The sequence below is a fragment of the Melozone crissalis genome, unplaced genomic scaffold (assembly GCF_028551555.1).
Source record: "Melozone crissalis strain CALT ecotype California unplaced genomic scaffold, PUWL_Pcris_2 ptg000034l_1, whole genome shotgun sequence".
Taxonomy (NCBI): Eukaryota; Metazoa; Chordata; class Aves; order Passeriformes; family Passerellidae; genus Melozone; species Melozone crissalis.
The window spans coordinates 23,025,947-23,038,034 of NW_026535812.1; the positions used below are offsets into that span (position 1 = coordinate 23,025,947).

The window sequence follows — 12,088 nt, forward strand, 5'->3', positions numbered from 1 at the left end:
ATACAGGGATGGGCAAAGATTGGACAGTGAAAATTGAGATTTTCCTGTTGATTCTTCTTTTTCACCCGCAAGGGATGAATTCCACTGAAAACCCTGTGAAGATCTCTGCTCCCTGCTCCAGAGCAGAGCTCTGTTTTACCCTCTGGTTTTACCCTTTAATAGACTTTAAGATGCTGTCATTTGCTTCATCTCATTTATAAAAATTAACAGTTGTTCTTTCCTCCATCATAATATAGCTTACATGCATCTCATTTAATTATCAGGAACACATAAACCCAATTAGTTTTAATTTATCCAGACTATTTGCATCAGAGACCAATACATCTGTCTTTTTCATTTCAAAAATGAATCCTGCAAATTGCAAGCCATCAACACAAGGGCATTTCTAAATTATTTTGGTCAAGAGAACTGTTCCGTGACTTTCTAGTTAATTAGGATTAATTAGGTTGTTTAATATGCTTATGTTTTTGGTGAGGGATGGAAACATAATAATCTATTATATGTTAATAATGCAGATCAGTTAACAAGCCAAAGGAATGGAAGCCTCCAAAACCAAAACTGATTTTCCATATATTGAGAGATGTAAAGACCCTCAAAGAAAAACTGTGATTTATTTCAGTAAAACTGAGGGATTTCAAATGCTGATTTCCAAAGGAAACTACAACAGAGAGGTTAAGGAACAAATATTCAGCAGAATGAGCTGTGAAACCTTGCTAGGTATGGATTAGATTCTGTTTTAATTTAACTAAAAATCTGGAAATAAACCCCAAGCCTAACAAAAACTCCTCAGCAAATCCGTCGGGATTTGGCCCAGTGTGTGTCTATCATATTTCTCTGAACATAATGCAACAAAAATTACCCCATGTTTGTGTTGAAGAATGCAAACATAATTTTTTGTTGGTTACTTTTTGGGGCAGCATTTCTTGTGGTACTTCCACTTTTTTTTCTGATATTTACTTGGCAAGATGAAATAGTATAAAACTCCATCAATTTTATTTTGTTTTCCTTTGTTTGCTGTGGTTCCTCCCTGTGTTAAATTTACTGCAGATGTGCTGATTTTTGTTGAAGGAACTCTTCATTGGGAGAGTCCTTCCATAATTTCCTGCTGTAGCCAGTGTTTCTGTGCCATGAACTAATGGCAGTGGATGCAGAACTCTGCATAAACATCTTCATAAAGATGGAGAGGTGATCAATGTGAGTTGGGAATTGTGCTTGGATTTACCAAAATCCTGTTTATAACCTGAAAATGCGGTAAATTGAGCAATGAAAAGTTATCAAAATACAGTGGCCCATGGTGTGGTGCCCACAAACCATTTCTACCAATGCTGCTTCTGGACCAGAGCCCTGACAATTATTTTATGTTTTTTATTGTGAGTTTGAATCATTTATACAGGGAAACCTGAAGAGAAGTTAATTGAATGTGGCTCAGTTTAAAAAATGTGAACATTTTTTCTCAAAGTGCTCTGAAACAGCCTGGAAAAATCATGCTCTGTTGCATTATTTCTGTCTGGCTGCTGGAGCTCGCCAAATACAAATATACTTTCTCCTCTACTATATTTAATTTTCCTACTTATATTACATTAGAGTTACTATTAAATTATCAAATAGATACATCATATGTTGCTTGAAACACAGCTGCTGTTATTTGCATTTAGCTGTTAGTGCTGTAAAACCACTTTTTGTGGTCACAGTAAGAACACCAGCTACAAACAGAACAAAGAAGGTTTTTAAAAAAAACACAGACAAAAACCAGCAACTTTTTGAGGCAGAGATCTGGCCTAATTCCAATTAGGAATCACACTTCTAATCACATCATCTGGCCTAATTCCAATTATTAGGCTTGCACAGGTTGTTTCTCTCTTGGCCAACCTGTTAATGGAGGTTAAAATTTCATTCTGCTACATTATTTTGTAGTAGTTGAGCTGAACCAGTCTTCAAAAAAGTTTGGCCTCAAAATCAAGTGAGAAAGGAGTAAGAGAACAGATTTTTCTAGATCAGAAAGAGCTGCAGGTATGGATACAACCTTTCCTTTCCTGTACATCCCTCTCCATTTTTTCCTTCCTGATTTTTTGTGGTTTTTTTTGGTTTTGTTTGGTGTTTGGTTGGTTGGGGGTTTTTTGGGAGGGTTCTTTTGGTTTTTTTTGGTCGTTTTGTTTGTTTGTTTGTTTTTGGGTTGAGTTTTTTTTTTTATTTTTAGGTGACTTTTAGGACATGCATCCACTTAAAGAATGAGTTGCTTTTATTATGTATTTTTTTTGGAGGGAGATCAAAATGGGAGCTGAAATCAGGGTTCTAATTTCTTTTTCCTGCTCTTTACTACTTGGTAAAAAGCAAAAAAAGCCTCCCCTTCAGCAGAGATCATGCAAATGGCTAAAATGTGGATGATGAAATCTTAGAGCATGCAGGGACAGCCTCAATCAGCTCTTGATAAAGCCTGTGGGAGGCTTGCCAGTGAAAAAGCACATCCTGTTCTCAGTGACATTCAGCTGAAATGACTTTGGGATCCATTTTAGAGAATGCCCTTTCTAAGGCAGAGCCTTTGCTCATCCCTGTCCTGGATCCAGTGCTCGGCCCCTGGAACAGCCAGGATTTGGGGAGAGGGGCTTGGAGCGCCAGGAGCTGCTCTCCTGTGCATGGTTTGTTAATAGAAGAGCTCCTGGAAATAATTCCCAACATCTTTCAGCTGCTATAAACTTCCTCAGGTGTAGGACACAGGGTTCGGGCTAATAAACTGCCTGGGAAAGAGAGAGCTGAGAAAATAATCTTCAAACAAACGTTCTGGTACAGGGAACAGACTCTGAGCCCAGGGTGAGCTGCTGGCTGGCTTGACTTCTGCTTTAAAACCTTTTTAAATTACCCAAATTTTACAACCCCCTGTCCATCTTTTCTTGTTTAAAGTTATGGTATAACTACTAAAATAAGTGCAAAATTTCATTGCTAGGAAGCATTGTCACTGTCAGGCCAAAAGTTCTCACATTTTGCTCTAAATTCCCTGTGCTTATTTGCAGTGCTTGCAGGACTAATGTGGGTGGAAATAAAATCTTCAGCCTGGTTGTAGGTAGGCAAATATCTCTCATGCAGGAAGATGTAGTGTTTAATAAGAGATTGGTTGGAAATTAATATTTCCTTTTGTGATGTAGGCAAAAGTGGGAAGACTCAAGCTGGATGTAAAAATGGTTTTCATGTGGCCCTTTCCAAACGACTTGCTTTGAATTTTCATGGGATCATGGAGGGTTTTTGGTTGGAAGGGACCTTTTCCTTCCACCCCTGCCATGGCAGGGACACCTTGCACTGTCCCAGGCTGCTCCCAGCCCTGTCCAGCCTGGCCTTGGGCATTTCCAGGGATGAGAACTCCACAACACCTCTGGATTTGTGCCTTGTGTGGGGTTCAGATGGTAATAAGAAAAAAAAAACCAAAACCCCACATTTTCAATTTTGATAGAGCACAGCACCAAACTTCAATTTTCCTGTCAGTATTATGCAAGCTGATGAGATTTTTCAGTTTTCAAGCTGAAAAGCTTCATAGCCAATATGGAAGACATCCTAAATAAAAAAACCATCCTAAATCATTGCTAAATCAAACAGATTAGAGTGTGCTCTGTTTGTGGGAAATGCAGAGCCAATAATCTGCTTTCTGTGGAATGTTTTTGCTTGTTTTCATTGTGAACAGAGGTATTTAAGCAATTTCAGCTGTTTTCTGCTGTCTGATTTAGAACTGCTTAGACCAGGGAATGGACTGAAGGTTTAAGTCTGGCTCAACCATGACACCATTGCCCAGGCCAAAGTTAAGACAGAGTAACTGACAATAATGATAAATAACATTCAGACTTATCAATATTATTGTTGCTGAGCCAGCTTGAATTTTACAAAGAATTTCGTAGGCCTGGTTGGCAAGAACGAGTTTTCATGGAAAATCTTTGAAATTAGATCATAACTTGGTTTTAAAGTCTACTGGAAATCATCCTGATGTTTTACAAACTGTGTGAAAGAGAAGATTTAATGTTCTGAGGAGTTTCAAATGTTGTTCACTTCATCAAAAACCAATACAGGAATGTGATGGTTACCCTTTATTTTTTTTTTGAATTGCACTGGGGACATGAAGTATCTTTTTATAATTTACCAGACATTTATAATGTACTGCACTTCAAAAGACAGTGTTTTATAGTTATCTGTAATTCCATCCTGCAGTACAAATTAAAACTTGCTGAACTTTCTTGGAAAAGCATCGCCACATAACATTTCTTATGCTTCATGATGTCTGTTTGGAAAGGCAAAACAGCTTCCTGGAGAATATTTTTCATGTTAATCTTTCTACCTGAATTTATTTGGCAGTGTAATTCTGTGAAAGTTGATGAGTTTGCTTATATAACTTATGTGTACAATGCTTTGAATATCCCAATCATCTCCAAGTAAAACCATTTTCCTTCCTCTTCCCTCAAGCATTTTCTACTGAACCTGGAAAAATGGGGATGTTTGACTCCTCCATTAACATCCCTGGTGTTTACATCGTTTCTACAACACAAAGTGAGAACTGGGAGGCAGCACCAGGAGCAGGCTTATGGCACAGCATGTGGGGAATGCTTAGAAAATCACAGCAGACAGACAATTTACAGCAGTGGGGGTTATTTTTCACTCCAGGACTTTGATCTGGCTGCAGGGTGTTTATCAGGACTGCTTTGCATGGCATCTACATTTAATAAGGCAGCAGAAGAATGATGAGGCTGCTTTCCTGACAATTTTCTAAACAAAATAGAATGCTTGCTGCTCAACAAAAGCTTTTTTTTTTTTTTCCATTTAGTCAAATATCAGAACAAGAAATAGCTGCAGAGTTTTATTAGTTGCAGATTACTTGCCCAGACAGCTGTGCTCTCAGCATGTCATCAAAAAAAAACCTGCTCTCAGAAGCCAAAGCAGCCTCACAAGCTGATCAGTTTAAACACAGAGCAAAAGTTGTGGCTCACCCCGAGGTATTAAGGGTGTTAAATGCTCTGCCAAGGCAGAGGGCCGTCACTGTCACAGCCCTGCAGAGACTCCTGCTCCTGTTGGGATGCTGTTCCTGCAGGCTGGGAGGGCAGAAAGCAGCTGAGGGCAGTGGTGTTTGTTAACAGCTCATAGGAAGGTGTTTATTAACAGCTCTGGGAAGGAAGATAGCCGGGGCCAGGTGTCCTTTCCAGGTAAAATCTATTGGGAAGGAGGGAAAGAGCTCCACTGGAAAAGCTCTGAGTCCCTGGTGGCATCTCCCTTGCACTCTTCCTCCAGAAGAGGCAGCAGGGCCAGCCTGGAGCAGCCTGGGCTGTGGGAAATCTCCTGGCCATGGCCTGGAGGAGCTTCAGGTCCCTTCCAGCCCAAACCATTCTGGGATTCTGTGCATTATGGTCTTGGAAAGGCTAAAAGGGCTCATAAGGTTGGTTTTTCCTCTCTTGGGAGCCCCAGTTCTATTCCCAGCATTGTGGTCTGTGCTGTTGCTGCGTGAGTCTGTCCTCAAAGGGCCTTCAGTTCAAACACCTTTAAAAATGTCTGATTTCCTAAATTGCCTCTGTGTGAATGGAAATAAGCAAAGGAAGGGAACTAAGCTTTGTGAGGCTTGGCATGAGCTTCAGGTGAGCATGTTCTCTCTGTCAATTTGGAGTGATTTTCAAAGGCACAGTGAGATTTCAGTGTTGGACAGGAGGATTTGAGTCAAAATGAGACATTAAATATGGATATAGGCACAAACTTAAATTAAATATAACAAAGAAACATTCTCAGAATTTTTTTTCCTGACAGAAATATCAAACAGGAGCTGGATGCCTGCTCCTGGCAGCATTTATTTTCTTATGGTGAGGCTAAATTGGACATGAGTGAGTCCTCCTCTGACAGATTTTGTTTCCAAGTGTCCTGCAGCACTGCAGCTCAGGATACAGAGCACGGGCTGGGTGGTGGTGCCCATTTCACTGCTGCCAGTGACTCTTCCCAGGGCTTCAACAAGTGCTGGAGGGAAAACATGCTGAAAATTCTAATTATGCTGCTTGGTGCTATTCCTATGTCTTCTTAATTAAAAAAAAAAGAAAGTTTAATGTCTCCTTTTGGTGGCATCCACTAAATATTCAGCTCTTCATTTTGATTCAAATTCCATTGTCTTATAATTTACAACTCAACTAAACGTTTCTTTTCATGAGTGACACCCAAGGCTTTGTGCCTGCAGGTATCACTGCATGAAGTGGGATATTTAAAGCAAAAATCTGTTTGCTTCCAAGAGAAGAACAATGCTCTGAGTGTGAATGATGTGTCAAAACGTCAACCAAATTGTCACCTGAATGTGGCAGCTGCTCCATTCTGAGGTTCACATTAAATGAAGATAACTGAGCAGTGTTGTAGGTGGCTTTGTTTGTTTTGTTTAGTGAAGCTGTTGGTTTGATTAGGAATGCTTTTTCAGGAATCCTCTTTGACAGCAAACAGCCAAATGGTTTTACCTGGGTTTTTGAATAAACTCCTGCTGCCAAACTCTTCTCTGCAAAGTATTGTTGTGGGTGTTGGACACCACCGAGACCTGGCCCAGATTCCTCCCACACTCTCCTGAGCTCTCTTTGTGTTCTCCAACCAGCCTGGCTCCCTCTCCTTCCAGCAGTGCTGACCAAGGTGCAGGGTATTGCAAGATAAAGCCAATCAGCATTTGCAATTCCTTCTCCTTTTGCTGTATCCTCTGCTACAGGAGGCATTTTGTCCTTGCTCCTCAAACTTTGCTTCTTGTTCAGGCTGCCCTGGGGCAGAGGCTGGGCAGAGTCCCAGAATCAAGCAGGGATTTATCCAAAGCATCTCCTCCATGGATCCACCTTGGGCAGCACCAGAGCCCAGCCAGGGCTGCACCCAAGATGAACCAAAATGGCCCCAAAATGCACGAGCGCTCCCGGGGTCTCTCCCTGGGATCAGTTCTGCTCCATTTGCGCCTTGCAGTTCATTGTCCCATTCCAGCTTTAGCCCCTGCAGTCCCACCCTGCTTGTTTTTCTCTCTCCAGCCCACGGGGTTTGTGCTCTGGGGCTGAGATTTGGGTCATTTGTCCTTGGTGCCCAGCTGGAGCAGGAATTGTTTTGTCTCCCTGCTCTGTGCACACAGCTCACCATCCCTGAATGTGAAGCCCAGACCCACACACTAAAGCAGCACAGAATGTGAAACACAGAAAAGCTCAAACCTGAGGCATCACCTTCACCTGTTCTTTTCCCGCCTCTTGTAGCTGGAAATGTACACATGGAAGAAGAGAAGAAAATCCCGATCACACTGCAGAGATGGACTTTACAGGTGAGATTTCTGGATTTTGCACTTTTTACAGGAATTTCTGGCCTCCGGGACTGAGGTATCCTTTTCCCCCAGACAGCCCTTGCTGCAGCCAGGGGAAGGCTCTGCTGATGTTGTCTGCATTCCCTGCAGTGCCCTGAGCTCTGTCCCTCAGCAGGGCCTGGCTCCACTCTGGTTTTTGCCCCTCTCTGGCTGGCAGCCCTCAGCAGGGAGGCTGCTCCTCCCTTCCAAATTCTTGGGATCCAGCTCAAGAACCCCAAATAATCAATTTCTTTGGTGTGTGTGGCAGCCAGGAGCTAAAAGCTCCTGCAGGATGCACCAAACACTATTCTGCACAATTCCAACTTCAAGTGTGCCCATTTCCATCCAATGAGGGGGATTTACTGATTTTAGGTTATTAGAAATGCAGCCTCCAGTAGACAAAACCCTAATAAAGTGAGTTCCAGGGTATTTTTTACAAGATAAGGGGAGCTGGGAAAGGAAAAATAGAGAAAACCAGGGTAGGTTTAATTGTACTGATAAAGAGAATGTGTGAGTCTGTGAAACTGAGGGACTGTTGTGTGTTGTTTATAGGGGAAGTGGATTTAAAATGGAAAGATTACCTATTGCAAGAGTAGGGATGTATTTATAGATGCTTAACTCTGTGTTCATGTGTTTTCAGCTGGGGTGTGTATAAAAGTAAATTGCTTAATAAATGCAAATGATTTGTAGCACAATTTTGGGCTATAGAGCAGCTTTAGTATTATGACTTTGGTCAGATTCCCTTCTGTTCCTTCACATAACCCAGCCAGAATGATGGCAAAACCCCACAAAAGCAGGCATCACATCTGTAGTTGAGTTTTCCTAGGCAAATGATGCTGCAAAATGTGTTTTCTGTAGGGCTTGTTGGACTGGGTTGACCTTTGCAACAGCTTTATTCTCTTCAGCACCCTCGAGTTTGGAGACAAATCAATAAATTGAGCAGGAGCAGTGCACAGAGACCAGATGGTCCTCACCCAGTGCTTGCAGGGGAATGAAAATGTGAAATCACGAAATCACCAGGCTGCTGCTGTGGGACAGCACTCAGATCTGCCTGGGTGCAGGAGGAGCAGCAGGGAGGAATTCTCAGCCCAGCCTTTGTGCCAGCGTGCAGCTGAATCCAAACCTGACTCAGTACCGCGTAAAATAAATTCAGGTGCTCAGAGGAATGGACAAACTGATGTTGGGGAGTTCTCTCTAGCTTTTATAATGACAAACAATACCTGGAAGATTTTAGGAGGCGTTAACAAGTATTAGGACGATGTAATTTACATATTACGTAAAGATTTTTCAGAAAAGCCTCTTAAAAATATATAAAAAAGCTTTTTAGGAAATTGAACAAGAGTTTGGATTAAAAATCAGGGTTTTTACGCATTGACAACTTACTAAAAATGTGAATGCCTAAAAAGGCTGATTTTTAATCCAAGCTCTAGTTCAATTCTCTATTAAAAGGAAGTGAAACTGAAGGACAGGTTTTCATGTGGAGGCAATTCCAAGGGTGGCCTGGAAGAGGAAGTAAATAGGTGACAATTTGCTGCTGATGCAAAATGACTCAGAATATTCTAATTAAAACTGGCTGTGGGAGCTTGCAGAAATTTTTGTGTGACTGAGGAAACAGAATATTGATAAATGAGTGACAGTGGGTGGGAAGGAACCTTAGTCAAAGTCATGGCTGAGTTGGAGAATTCCAATTCTCTCTGGTTTGGGGAGGAAGTTCTCCAGGAATGGCCTTATTTTGCAGGAAGCACATGATTTTTAAATTTTAAGTTTGTTTTAGTTGTTTTTTTGTTTTGTGTTGTTGGGATTTTTGTGGTTTGGTTTTTTTTTGGTTGGTTGGTTGGGGGTTTTTGGTTGTTCTTCTTTTTTGTGTTTTTTTGGTTTTGTTTCATTTCTTTTTGCCATTTTTGCAGTGTTTTGGAGGTGCTTCCATAACCTTGTTGCCCTAAGAGTAAAGCTGGAAACTTCATCCCACTTCCAGATTAACCTTGATTTTAATTTGACTGTCAGAAATGTTTATTTCTAACCAGCACTTTTAGCTTATAAAGATCTCCTCTCTCCACCAGTGCTTTTCTTTCAAGTCGCTGTATCTAATGAGAGGCAGCAATTAAAGCCTCACATTAAAACTTTGCTAAACTGATCAAAGATAGTGTCTGGCAGGAGATTCCCCTTGGTCCTTAGGGTAGGATGTGACTAATTCACCTTTTTATGGCTCCAGCTGTGTTTGCTGTAAAAGCTGTGCTAACTCCATTGTTTAGGAATGTAATTAAATTTAGGAGAGGTTTAATGCAGCCAGTCCATGTGATGAAGCAAATGACTTCTGAGATTCCTTGAAGACTGACTGTATAATGCTCATAAAACTCCTCCTTTGTTTCAGAACTTCTATGACTTCACAAAAAAAGTGAAATCTGGCACTTGGCAGAGGCAGAAGGAAACATCTGGATGCTTTTGATCAAAGATGTTTAAGGAAAATGAGCCTGCAGAGCATCAAGAATGGCACAGTTTGAGAAAGAGAAAGGAAGAATGAAACTCTCCTCAGCAGAAGTTGGTAAATTTGGGGGGAAATTTGCTGTGTAGTCTCTTATTCCTCCAATAAAGCCTAATGCTTACACAGAACATTCAAATAAGTTGTTTTAAATACTGGGGTTTTAAGACTGAAGCTGAAATATATCTAAAATTAAGAAAATTAGCTGCAGAATGGTCTTCTGCAACACGTGGCAGAGCTGTGTTAGTAAATGGAAGCGAAATGATTTTCTTACTATCCAGTGTTCACTTTCTGCAAGAGTAAATAATTTCTTTGAGCAGTGGTTGAGTAACTGGAAACACTCAGTGTCTGAGCTAAAAGAGTGATTTATCTTCCATTGCTTGCTGAGTGCTGCATTATGTTACAAATCTAAAGCTATTCAATAAATTACAAAGAATTTGTGTATTTTTTTTTTCAGGGATGTGATTTCTGCAGTTTCCTGAGCACACAGAAGAGTGGAGAGGACCTTCTTTGCCCATTTGCTAGAGAACAGTTGATATTACATTTGACAATCCTGTAATCCAATTTATATCCAGCTCGCTGCTGGCCACCTGTGAGCAATTTCATTCTGTGGCTTTTTGTTTTAATCTTGAGAGCGCTCATTTGTCTGTGCAAGATGATTCCCTTGGACTGCCTCAGGATCTTGGGCCCACCACAACAGCTGGGTGCTTAATTCAGACACTTGGAGTTACTGAATCCTGATTTTTTGGTGGGAGTTTCAGTCTGTGGGATGAATCCTGCACTCAGAAAATTGCTTTTCATGCTGTGCTGTTTGCTGCCATTGTCCTGTGAAGGTGAAGTTGTGTCCCAGTGCATGCAAAATGAAAAGTAAAGGAACCTGACTGGCTGACTGCTCTTTTAGACAGTAAAATGAAACAGTCCTTAGCTCCTGGTAATGGTAGCAGCAGTGTTTTCTTGATTTAATAATCCAGACAAAATGATTTTTCTGTTTAAACTCCGTTTTAGGGGGTTTGGGATGGGATGCTGTCCCCTGTACCGTGGTCCTGCTCCTCTGATCTCCAGATCAGGTATTTACATTTTTCCCCTTGGTTCAGTGAATTTCCCAGGCTCTGCACTGCCAAGGGATGCTGGGAGGGCTCTGCTCTGGATATTCTGCATCAGATCCCAACATTTCAGTGCTTCTGCCTGGGCTGAGGTGTTTGCAGGGGCAGGGATAGAGGGAGGTGCTGAGATACCGCAGCAGGCTCCACTGAGTATCAGCTTTATCAGCTCCTCTGACTTAGCTGGTGCCCTGCTGGCTAAAAATATTCCTTATTTAGATGTACATTTTTGGATTTTTTTCATGGATTTTTTTTCAAAACCTCTGTCAAGGTTCTGTTCTGTGAGGTGTGGGTGACATTTGCCTTCTGAAAGCTGAGATTTGTGGCCACTGTGTAATACTGAATTCTCTGTGTCTGACCTGACCATGTGCACAAATTCTCTTTTCTCTGTGACTGTGCATCTGTGTGTAACAGAAATAGGGGGGGATTTCAGAGTAAGGCTTTTGTAAGTGTTTTATATTCAGATTTAATAGCTGGAGTGTAGTGAGGTGTCTGAGCCAATTGATGAAATTAAACTTTAAAGGTTCTATTTGAGCAGAAAAATAAATTCTGCTCTCATACCCCATGCACTGTTAAGGTGTTGCTGTTGTGTTTATGTCCAGATATTACCTAAAGCAGAGGTGAAAAGCTGTGCTTGGATTTTCCTGGAATGAGATCATGTTTAGGAGTGCTTAATTAATGACAGCAGGGGAATTTGCATGTGCACTTCTTCAGATCAGTGATGCACATTTTCATGGTGTATTTTGAGTGTTGAGATGGAAGTTGAGACTCTGTTTTGTGAAAAGAAAATGAAATAAAAGGCAGGAACGTGACCTGAATTAAATAAGTCTGTTCTTATCTTGAATGATAAAAAGAACAGGGACTGGTTGAAATTCTGCTCTGACACAAAAATTCCCCACAGACAGACAGTGAAACCTGAAATCCTTGTTCCTGAAAAATCATGGAATATCCTGAGTTGGAAGGGACTCACAGGGTCATTGAGTGAAGCTCCTGAACCTGCCCAGGATAACCCCAAAAATCCAGAGAATCCTGAGCCTGAGAGCATTGACCAAATGCTTCTTGAGCCTAAATCCAGCACTTGCCAGCCTCCACAGTCCAAAGCCTCAAAACAAAGAGCAAAAGGAAGCAAATAAAAGTGCAAATCTCATTTTACAGCAAAGACAGAGGCCTGAGCATGTTCTGAAGGTTGTGATTTTCTGGATGTAACCTCCCAAA

The 12,088-nt window shown here is 41.3% G+C and overlaps 1 long non-coding RNA gene across 1 annotated transcript; it reads left to right on the forward strand.

Moving 5' to 3' along the window:
• The first annotated feature begins 6,863 nt into the window (after positions 1 to 6,863).
• LOC128941082 (uncharacterized) lies at positions 6,864 to 10,686 on the forward strand. Its single transcript, XR_008483332.1, has 4 exons — positions 6,864 to 7,276; positions 8,153 to 8,447; positions 9,666 to 9,836; positions 10,231 to 10,686. It is a non-coding gene; the product is annotated as an uncharacterized LOC128941082 (long non-coding RNA).
• Positions 10,687 to 12,088: the final 1,402 nt, after the last annotated feature.